A 9,378-nucleotide genomic window follows, 5' to 3' on the forward strand; every position below is an offset into this window, starting at 1 on the left:
AATACAAATACCAGCAAGTTAAACTATAATAACTAAATCATTAAGCAGGATTATAGGAAGGAAGAGAAAAACTAAAGAGGAAACTTTTAATGTTAAAGATTGTTGTAGGGATTAGAGGAGTATTTATAGGTAAGACTTAGCTTCTCAAGTACACCTCTTGATGGCTTTCAAATTAAGCCTTCTCATGTATATCTCTAGATGGCTTCCAAAGTAAGTCTTCTCAAGTATATCTCTTAATGGCTTCCAAGGTAAGCCTTCTCAAGTACATCTCTTGATGGCTTCCAAAGTAAGCCTTTAAGTGGCTTCTAAAATACATTTAAAGACATAGTTTTTTCAATACACTTCAAATGTAAATTGTTTTGAAATAACTAAATAGTTTTCCTACAGATGTTGAATCCTCTTTGTTTCTTTGTATGCTTACTTCTTCATAGTTTGGACCCACTAAGTAAAGTTCTAGTTCCGCTACTGCTTTGTGGTAGCATTTCTACTTACAGTAACAGAGTTAGTGAAGAGGTTTCGGATTAATAGCCTTAATCTATGAATGGGAGTAAATCAATGGTTAATATCCCATTGAAAACAGAAATATTAGAATCACAATGCATACTTAGAACCAATGCAAGAACAAATATTCTCGTAGAGGTCATCTGGCTTTTTGTGTAAGAAACTATAGAGTGCTTAGGAAATACCAAGTCTCTCTGCACAAAAAAAACACTTAGTTATTACCAAAAAATCCCCATGTTAGTGTTCCCCACTTCCTACTTCCACCTAAATAGACCACTACTAGTACACTTATCTTGCCTTATTCAATAATGAAATAATAGCCTCCAAACAATTATATTGTTGTGTTATGGAATAACAACAACAATATACCCGTTACAACCACATAAAGTAGAATCTGGAGAGTGTAGAGTGTATTTAAACCTTAATGTTGTACCATGGAAGACTGTGATATATTGGTAAATATTCACACATTCCTAATCAAATATCTCGTGTTTAATCACTGTCCTAATTGAAGGCTTTGTGTTTAATCACTGAGATTAATAAAATCCTCTTCTACAAGAAGTACAAAAAGACTTCATGACTGGCATTCTAAAGTGCAAATCTAAATTAATTGAGTTAATGACTTCTGATCATTGATACACAAAGTAAAAAAAGATAAGTAACTTTTTGTGATCAACTAAGTGTTGGGTTCAATTGGTGTGAATGAAAAGTGAAGGGACACAACCCTTCGAGGAAAAGACACACTATTTCGGAAAAGGGGTGATTGTTCAGTCGAATGTGACTGTTTAGAAAAGACATGTTGTTTTGAAATGGAAAGACATGACAGTTTCGAAATGATACACCTTTTCATGAACCATTACTTTCTTTTCAAAGAGGAATTTGATGGCTATAAAGACCTGAACGTTTTTCCTCAGGTAGTACAAAATAAAAAATTTCTGTATTGAAAAACACTCTTCTACTTCTAAAAACTCTTTGAGATCATATGTCGTTGAGTGTGTTCGAAGAATCGGAAGATTTGAGGTACATTTACATTCTGATTGTGAATCATTTTATCCTGAAAGGAAAAATTTCACAACCTCGGGTACTTGAGGGAAATTATTTCCTTAAGGACACTCTGTGAATTCGGGGGCCTTGGTTATATTTCTTCTTTATCTTATTTCTTTAAATAACATACTTCTTTGATAGTTCTTGAAGAACTTGTGTTGAAGGTGTTAAAAACTTCATAGGTGTTCTTGATATTGTCTTGAACTTGCATTGAAGTGTTTATGCAAACATACAAATTGTCTACCCGAAAACAATAATGTTACGAAATTAATCCTAATCTGTATTGTTTGGTTTTACTGTTTTTAGTAAATAATTTGAACTTCATATTGATATTTCTTCAACTATTTAAACTTGTGTTTGAAGTTCTTGAAACTTCATTTTGATTGTTCATAAGTTGGTTGAACTTGTGTTGAAGTTCTTAATATTTGGTTTTGCTATTTTTCAGAAAATAGTTTGAACTTCATTTTGTTGATGTTCATAAGTTTGGTTGAACTTATTGTTAAAAGTTCAAATTTGTAAATACAGAGTTTAAAATTCATTTGATTGTTCATATGTTAATTTGAACATATGTTTGAAGTTATTGTTGGAAAATACGATTTTAAAAAAATTGAGAAAAGTATAAAAATATTTATTTTGTGCTTGTTTGGTGAATGAAAAAAAAATTATCGCCATTTATGTATTTGGTTAATCTATATTGGGCCTGATTTTATGGAGACTAAAATATTTTGATTTCTACTCCCTCAGTAAGAAGAACATAAAGACTTTATTGAGAAATCAGTGTGGGAATTCGGTTTGAAGAACATAAAAATTTCACTGATTCATTAAAATCTCTGTATTGGTTTCTGGAGTTTAAAATCTATGGGGTTTTACTCTGTTTGAATTTGATTATGATTTGAAGTCATAAAAACTTCGTCATGTTTCAAAGTTCATTCGGTTGATGATTTGAAGATATAAAAACTTCATCATTGACTAGAAACAAGTTGGTTAAAGATTAAAGTATTTATTGTTAGTATTGAAAACTACTAAAGAGTATGTCAAAGATTGACAGAAAAATGACAAATGAAATTAAACAACAAATTGATTTGATTGTGAATGATGGTGTCCCAACGGCAACCAATGTTGTGTCATTAAGTCGTTCAGATATTGCTCAAGCAATGAAAACGGCAGAGAAATTAGAAAAAAATATTTTGGTGTGAACTTCAAAGAATGGCAACAAATGATTTCATTTTGGCTGGCCAAACTTGAAATGCAAATATTCACAAGTATAGATCCACATATTCTTAAAAAAATAATGATTGAAAATCAATTGTCTGATTTGGAAGATCTTGTGAGTCATTTCAAGATAGACGAAGATAATGAGTTGAATGAAAAATCATCAATAATAGTTGTAAATCCTATTAAGGATGATGCTCCAAATAATAAGAAGATGAAGAAGTCTTCTGTCCAAGAGAAAGAGTAGAATAAGAAAATGTTCAAAGGCAATTGCTACATTTGTAGTGATGTGTCCACAAAGCTCAAAATAGTCAAGTTCTAAATAAGAATAAGAAAAGAGATTAGATAAACATATTGGAAACAACTAGAAAGATTAAAAATCTATGTGATATGATCACTGAAAGCAATCTAGTTGGATATCTAAATAAATGGTGGTTTAATTTAGGAACCACTAGACATGTTTGAGCGGACAAAGAAACTTTTGCTACTTATGATCCCGTTGGTCCCAAAAAAGTGATCTTTATGGGAAATAATACAACAAACAAGGTTGAAGAAAGTGGGAAGATATTCCCAAAAGTGACTTCCAGTAAGGTGTTAACTCTCAGCAATGTTCTCCATGTTTCTACTATTAGGAAAAACTTAGTATCGACAACACTTCTTATTAAAAATAGATTCAAGTGTGTGTTTGTTTTGGAGAAAGTTGTAATAAGCAAGAATGAAACATATATAGGAAAGGGATACCTCAATGAGGGCCTTTTTAAACATTATGTAATGGTTGTTTAAATGAAGAAAGTTGAGGCTTCTTCTTACTTGCTAGAGTCAAATGATTTGTGGCATAGTCATTTAGCACATGTCAAGTACAAAACCTTGCAAAAACTGATTAACTTAAAAGTTTTGCCAAATTTTGGTGCAATAAATCAAAATGTCAAACGTGTGTGTAATCAAAGTATGCTAAGCATTCGTATAAGTCCGGTGAAAGGAATTCCAATCCCTTGGATTTAATCCACGCTGACATTTGTGATATGAAGTCAACATTATCTCATGGTGAAAAAAAGTATTTTATAACTTTTACGGATGATTGCACTAGGTATTGTTATGTTTATTTACTAAACAGTAAGGATGGAGCAATAGATGCGTTTAGGCAATATAAAATAGAAGTTGAAAATCAGTTAGGGAAAAAAATCAAAATGATAAGAAGTGATAGGGGCGGAGAAAATGAATCTCTATTTATGAAAATATATTTAGAGAATGAAACTGTCCACAAACTACTGCCCCATTTTCACCCAGTCTAATGGAATTGCGGAAAGAAAAAAATTGAATCTTAAAGGAAATGATGAATGTTTTACTCATAAGTTCAGGTTTACTGCAAAACTTATAGGGGGAAGCTATCCTTATAGCTAACCGAATACTCAATAGAGTGCCCCATAGTAAGACACAATCAATTCCATATGAAAAATGAAAAGGAAGGAAACCCAACTTGAAATATTTTAAAGTGGGGGGGTTTCTAGCTAAAGTCCAAGTTCCTACGCCTAAAAGGGTGAAATAGGACCTAAGACAGTGGGTTGCATGTTCATAAGATATGCTAAAAGTAGTAGTTCATAAATCCAAACATACGGATATCAATGAACATATGGTAATTGAGTCAGATAATGATGAGTTCTTTGAACACATTTATCCGTATAAAACTAGACATAAATAGTCTAGTGGAAGGTCTAAACAACCTCGAGATGAACCAAGTGAGGATATACATAATGATCAGAATCCAAGACATAGTACACATCAAAGAACTTAAACCTCGTTTGGATTGGATTTTGCAACATTTCTCTTAAAAATGAGCCTCAAACATTTAAAAAAAACAATGTCGTCTTCAGACTCATCCTTATGGAAAGAGGAGTCAATAATGAGATTGAATCAATCTTAAGCAGCCATAATTGTTGGTTGATCTTCCTCAAGGAAATAAACCTTTAGGTTTTAAATGGATATTCAAAAGGAAAATAAAAATAGATGGTACTATTGACAAATACAAGGCAAGACTTGTAGTAAAAGGCTTCAAACAGAAGGAAAGCCTTGATTACTTTGATACATACTCGCCTGTAATAAGGATAACATCAATTCGGATGTTAATTGCCTTGGCGGCAGTATATGGTCTTGAAATCCATCAAATGGATGTGAAAATAACATTCCTAAATGGAGAATTGGAGTAATAAATTTACATGAAACATCCTGAGGGTTTTGTTGTTCTAGGTAGAGAAAAGAAGGTTTGTAAACTTGTTAAGTCACTTTATGGACTAAAACAAGCACCTAAACAGTGACATGCAAAGTTTGACCAAACCATGTTGGAAAATGGATTTAAGATAAATGAATGTGATAAATGTGTTTACATTAAAGACACTCCAAATTACAAGGTCATTGTTTGTTTGTATGTGGATGATATGTTGATCATTAGTAGAGACATTCCTGACATAAATGCTAAACGAATGCTTGAGAACAAGTTTGATATGAAAGACCTTGGAGTTTCTGATGTGATCTTAGGAATAAGAATCCATAGAACTCCACAAGGGTTGGCATTGTCATAGTCTCATTACATTGAAAAGGCACTTGACAAATTTAAGAATTTTAAATTTGGTATTGCCAAGACTCCATTGGATGTGAGCTTTGCACTTAAAAGAATGAATTGTACACGGCCAAACATAGCATATGCTTAGTAAGTTAAGTAGGTACACGAGTAATCCCAATAAAACTCATTGGATGGAAATGAAAAGAGTTTTGGGGTATTTTAAATACACTCAAGACTATGCTTTCCATTATAATAAACATCCCACGGTAATTGAAGGATATAGTGATGCAAATTGGATTACCAGATCAAATAAAGTAAAATCCACTAGTGGATATATATTTACTATACGTGGAGGAGTAGTCTCTTGGAAATCATCCAAACAAACATGTATTTCTTGCTCCACAATGAAATCTAAGTTTATCGGATTAGATAAAACCAGTGAAAAAATAGAATGACTCCAAAATTTCTTGGAAAATATTCCTAATTGGCCCAAACCATTGGCACCAGTATGTATACACTGTAATAGTCAAGCGATAATAGGTAGGGCAGGGAGCATGATGTACAATGGCAAATCTTGTCACATAAGATGGAGATATAATACCATTAGAAAACTTCTCTCTAGTAGAATTATCACTGTTGACTATGTGGAGTCAAACGATAATGTGTCGGATCCACTTACAAAAGGTATATCTAGAGAAGGAGTTGAGAGAACATCCAAAGGAATGAGTTTACGACCTAGGACAAGTCATCATGGCGGTAACTCTACCTAGCAGACTGGAGATCCCAAGAGCTAGGTTCAAGGAGATCAAACAAAGTTAGGTCTGACAGGTTCAACATTGTCAATTTACCAAACCCATTCTCATGATGTAGACAATGTTTAGTAAACAAGGATGAGACTTATTGTCACGACCCAAACTGAGGCCCTGTCCGCGATGGACATCCTGAACTATAAAGGCCCGAGAGCCCCTCTAACTGGAAATCATATGCATAATTCATAAACTATTAAAAATTGTAAAAAAACATAACAAAACAGAAACAAGGTCACCACCTTACTTTAACTGAACAATACAAAAATTTTTCATAAACATTCAAAAATACATGACACCAGTCTGCAAAATCTCTAGCAATACTGAAACAACATATATCTGAAACTAGGACAAGGTCCCCAGTCGAACCATGAACTAAAATTAAAAGACAATATAACATGGACCAAGACCCTCCAAAATAAGGAAGGCTCACCAACTTCAAATGTCTGATGTACTGGTCTACTGCTTAGCAGATTCCCGGGACTGTGCCTCAGATCCTGAAATATAGGAGATCAATACAGATGTACTGGTATGTGAAACAATCCAAAATAACATGTTTTTATACAACATAATAAGAGTCTTTCGTAAAACAATGAACAAAATGCATAAGTGAAAACACATGGGCATGCTTTAATGAACTTCAAAACACATCTTTGAAGCCATGATTCACTCTTTATATTATTCCTGAGCTATATGGATCACCCTACATACAAAGTAATCCACGAGCTATGTGGATCCCATACATAACCCAGCGGTCAGACCCCCAATCCAAGTTTTCCGTAATAACAACAACAAACCCAGTGTATTTCCACAGCGTGGGGTTTGGGGAGGGTAAGATGTACGCAGTCCATACCGCTACCTCCGAAGAAGTTTGCTGCAAAGATGGGAAAAATCATGAAAAGATATGTCCACTAGCCGACATACCATGCTATCCCACTTTCTGAATAGCACATAAAAACCCATATCGGCAAAATATGATTTCGGGATAAGAGTTATCTGAACTCAAGCCTTCTTCGGGTAACCAACTAGCTCCCTTTAAGCCCAGTTTTTAATTCATTAAAACCATGTTTTATATCTTTACAGCATTTTCTTCATTCATGTTAAGGGCAATCCCTAATAGGTATCGTCATACCTAGATTTGCAAGCCATATGTATCATGACATAAATCATAGCCCTTTTAATAAAAGAAGTCTTTTATTTAGCCATCCCAACAATTCAAAAATAGTCATGAAAACATTCATAATTCAAATCACATGTAGACGTATACAAAATAATTCTTCTGAAACACATTATCATATGGTGGCCAATCTTTCTTTAAAACACACACATTTCTTTTTTCTCAACAAAATAAACATTTATAATTATGGAGACTTTTCCCTTTCATCATGTTATAAACCATGTCAATCACAATAACAATAAGGAACTTACATTCAAGACATTAGTTCATGCATTTGAATTAATCCACAATACACATAGACAATGTTTTTCATATTAAGAGAGGGAATTCGTTGTTCATGCTCTTAATTAAACTTTTCAAAATTGAAAACGTATATACATAAGGGGGTATAATTCAATTCCATGAAAAAGAGTTCAAAACAATAAGTATACTTTCACCAAAAATATTCCATGACATATTTTTTCGAAACAATCGCAAAACCCTTCCTTGTGACATGATTTCAAATAATTAAACTTGATAAAACCATAAAAACTTACACCCATGGAGTTTTAGGATAGTCCCACATACCTTAGTTGACGAAGAAATCATAAAAAAATTGAACCTTTAATCTTGAATGAGCAAACCCTTGCTTGGTTTTTCTCTCCTTTGTGCTTTAGATGATGAACTAATGAGTTGATAGGGTTAAAAGGTGTTTAGGGATTTTAATCTCGTGTAGTTCTATTTAGGGACAGTTATAGGATGCAAAAAGACTTTGTTGGCCTTTTGTTAACTCAAAAATAGAGTTTCTACACCACTTGATCATAGGGTTTGCGGCGTCAACCCCATGGCAAACCAGAAGGTTTGTGGCGCAAAGTCCATGGCAAACCTTAAGGTTTGCGATACCACCCCATGGAAAACCTTAAGGTTTGCGGCGCCAATCCTATGGAAAACCTTTTCCAGTGAATATTTATGATGGTATGGCGATGCCTAGCCATCGCCTAAGCTCTAGTTTGTGACGCCAACTTAGTTTTGAGGTCCTTAAACACTCCCAACACCACCCACAACGTCAACACATGATCTACCATCACTACAGGGGTCCCAAAGAGCATTTTAGGAGCATCAAAAGAGTGTTATGACTATGGGGTGTTACATTATCCCCCCTTGGGATCATTCTTTCCCGAATGATGACTCGAGATATAGTAAGCACGATTTTAAGTACTATGTGGAAAGAAAAGAGTAACATAGGATTTATACCTTCTACATCGCCATCCATGATTTCAAAGAGAGTCAAATATCTAGTACGCATGTCATCCTCCGACTCCCAAGTCATTTCCTCCGCTTTTTGATTCTTCCACAATACCTTAACTGAATCTATCTCCTTACTTCTCAACTTTTGAACTTGGCGATCTAAAATTGCAATGGGATTTTCTCCATACGATAAGGAGACTTTTACATTAATCTCCTCCACGGGCACAACAAGGGAATGATCCCCAATACACTTCCTTAAAATCGATACATGAAATACAGGATGCACAGAAGCTAAACTTATTGGCAAATCCAACTCATCAGCAACCCCACCAATCCTCTGCATAATCTGATATGGGCCTATGTAATGAGGACTAAGTTTTTCTTTCTTTCTGAATCGCATGACTCCCTTCATAGGGGAGACTTTTAGAAATACCCAGCCATCAACCTCAAATTCTAAATCTCTCCTTCTAACATAGGTATAAGAGTTATGGCGACTCTGAGTAGTCTTAAGTCGCTCCCCAATGACCTTTACTTTCTCCATCGCCTGACGAACAAGATCAAGCCCAGCTAAATAGGTTTTACCTACCTCATACCACCCAATTAGATACCTGCAACTTTTTCCACAAAGAGCCTCAAAAAAAGCCATTTGTATAATGGAGTGATAGCTGTTATTATAGGCGAACTCTATCAATGGCAAGTTATCTAACCAACTACCTTTGAAGTCTATTATGCAGGCCCTCAACATATCTTCTAAGGTCTGAATAGTGCATTCAGCTTACCTATCTATCTGAGGCTGGAAGGTGGTACTCAAGTACACTTAGGTGCCTAAACCCTTTTAAAAAAATCGCCAAAAC

Source organism: Capsicum annuum, chromosome 1 (genome assembly GCF_002878395.1).
Source record: "Capsicum annuum cultivar UCD-10X-F1 chromosome 1, UCD10Xv1.1, whole genome shotgun sequence".
NCBI lineage: Eukaryota > Viridiplantae > Streptophyta > Magnoliopsida > Solanales > Solanaceae > Capsicum > Capsicum annuum.